Genomic DNA, 2,874 nt, shown 5'->3' with positions numbered 1-2,874 from the left:
AGGATTTTAGGGAGGGACTTGAGCTGAGAAATGCCCCAGGCTTGACTGGTACCAAGAACAGTACTTGCCTGCAATAAAACCTAGTAAGAATGGTCACCACAGCTACAATTTACTGAGCACCTACAAAGTGCCAAGTACATTGTACGCATCATATTTGATCCCAATAACAGTCTCATGTGGTAGGCACTATAATTGTCCCACTTTAACAGATAAAGAAACTAAGGCTCAGAGAAGGTAACTTGAAGAGGTCACACACCTGGTTGGGGCAGAGCTGGGTTTGGAATCCAGGTCTGGCCGATGCACAAGTCCAGGCCCTAAACCACTACACTATCCCACCTCTTTCCCACAGGGAGTGATTCTGAAACTCTCCCAGAAGGAACAAGGACAATTACACGCCAGGGCACAAACTCACTGAAATTGGCTACTTACCAAAATGTGGGTCAACGGGGGCCCAAAGTCATCCTGCTGGCTTCGTAAATGCCACAGCCTCCCAAATAAAAGTCTAGATCCTAGATTTCTAGCAGAATCCAAAGGACCCGTCCTATCTGACCATCCACACAGAAATCATCCCACTTCCGGTTTCTGTCTTTCTTGGGTAATGGTGAGATTTGCAGGATGCCAGGCCAAGAGTGAGCTTCTTGGAGGCAGTCTTATGGGGGGGGGGGGGGGGGGGGGCTTGATAATGGACCCCCACTGCCCTACCCCCAGTCCTCCCTGGAGGGAGGACAAATAGGCCCATTGATTCGAAACTCTCCCAGAGGGCATTAGAGTAATGACTCTGGGCTGTGTGATGCCTACACCCCCGTTGACCTCCTGACTGACCCCTGCCCTGGGAGGTTCCAAAGGCCACAAATCTCTGTTGCTTGTGGGCCATGTGGTTTGTGGCTGTTTGTAGTTTTGGAAGGGAGGGGGAAACGACAGGGGTAGGGGACACTGCTTCTCACTGTGCCGGGCTTCCCGAGAGAGAGAGAGAGAGAGAGAGAGAGAGAGAGAGAGAGAGAGAGAACTAGCAAGGGGCGGGCAGGGCCCCTTCCAAACCCTGCCAAGACACACTGCAACTACTGATATGGGCTCCATCATTTATTTTTGAAAGCAGCAGGGCTCTTGGCTCATTTGCATAAATGTCTGCACCGCCTGCTATATCTTGGTTCGGGAGAAGGGCACCAGGGCACAGAATACAATACACATAACAGATTTGTAACTGGGCAGCTTGAGCCTGCTCCTGGCTAGGTGAACTAACCGGCCAGCCCAAGATGGCCCTTCACCTTCTGTGCCTACTTTTGAAAGCCCCTCTAGGTGCAGAATCCAGCACCAGCCATATGTAGCAATAGAAAGATCTTGTCCCTAAAGGGGTACTTCTAAGCCAGGTGTGCAAGTGGATGAGTGTATAAGGAGCATTTTGACTTGAAGAGGGCCAGAGTCTGGACTCCTGATTTCTATTGTTCACTAAAGAAATACTTAAGAGTGTCTTCTATGTGCCAGGCACTTTACTAGGCACTGAGATAACATAATAAGTTTAAGACCCTGTCTCCATCATTGAAGTACTCCTAGTTGAGCATGGGTGACAGAAACATAATCAAACAACCCTGGCTTGATGTGCCATCAGAGGGAGGATAAGAGAAGACTGCTAAGGTAGCATTCATCTAGCAGTGGGAAGGAGTCTGTAGAGACTCGGTGGGGGTGTGTGATTGCTTAAGGAGTCTTAAGCATTAACCCCCACCACCACCACCACCATCTCCAAGCTGTGTCTTAACCTCTATTACTAACTCCCTGTGTGAGCTCAGCAAATGTTTAAGCTCTCTGGGCTGCCCCGGTTTCTTCATCTTCAAATAGGAGCCATAATTTGTGAAGTGGGCCCCTGTGTGTCCTGTGTGCCCTACTTCCCACCTTGCCTGGTCCTATATCAAACATCGACCCCCGAGGGAGATCATAACGGCTTCCTCAAGATGCATGCAGACATCTGGCAGAGCTGGGGAGAATGGGGAATATCAAGAGGTGGTGGGAGTGGGAGATGCACCTTGCGCACAAGGGGTGCCGGCCCCAAAGGAAGGTGCGGGTAGAGGTGGGGGTTAACCTCTGTTCTGAGGCAACCATCTTTATGTATCTAACCGTTTTTCCACAGCCCCTCTTCTCCCCCACCGTCTTAAGGCGGGAGCAGCTCTGGGGGAGGAAAGCGGGTTGTTGGGGAGAAGGCACCTCAGGAAGAGCAGTCAGGTGTCGCCTGCTTCAGCCCCTCCTGCCCCATGCAGTCCATCTTGAGGACGGAGACACTGAGGGATCGGTTGTCCGTCCCGACCTCCACCCTTCAATGATTGAGATCGCCTTAGTTTCCTCTCTGGAGCCGAGCATTTGCCCGCACTTTTTCTTTCTTTCTTTCTTTCTCTCTTTTTTAATCCCCAATGTGGCCCGCCTCTGGGATGGGGGTCACCAGTTCCGTTAAGTTTTCTCCCCGCTGAGCAGAGAAGGGCTTCCTTCTACTCATCCTCAACGACCCCGCTCAGGGCCTCGGGCGGGCGCGAGAGCTCGGGGCCGGCCGGGGCCGAGCCGGCTGCGCTGCCCCTCCAGGATTTCCTGCACTCCGCGCCGCGAGGTTTGCTCGAACTTCGGCCTTCGCCGAAGGCAACTCGGCGTCCCTTGAAAATGCAGAAACTCCCGGCCCACACCCCCGCCCCTCGGGCCGCCGCCTCCTCCCCCTTCCCCCTCCGCCCCCGCCCCGGCGAAGGCTCCGCCCCGAGCCCTCGGCGTGGGGGCCTCCCTGCCACCTGCCCGCTGCCCATCCCACATGCAAAGCGTGACCGCCGGGGAAGGAAGCCGAGCGCGCGCCCACACCGGCCCTGCGCCGCGGCGACAGCGGGCTGCTCGCCTACTCCGTCC

Source organism: Callorhinus ursinus, unplaced genomic scaffold (genome assembly GCF_003265705.2).
Source record: "Callorhinus ursinus isolate GAN/ISIS: 27379988/994484 unplaced genomic scaffold, GSC_fseal_2.0 scaffold33, whole genome shotgun sequence".
Taxonomy (NCBI): Eukaryota; Metazoa; Chordata; class Mammalia; order Carnivora; family Otariidae; genus Callorhinus; species Callorhinus ursinus.
The sequence above is the reverse complement of the archived record's forward strand: the minus strand, read 5'-3'. Positions refer to the sequence as shown.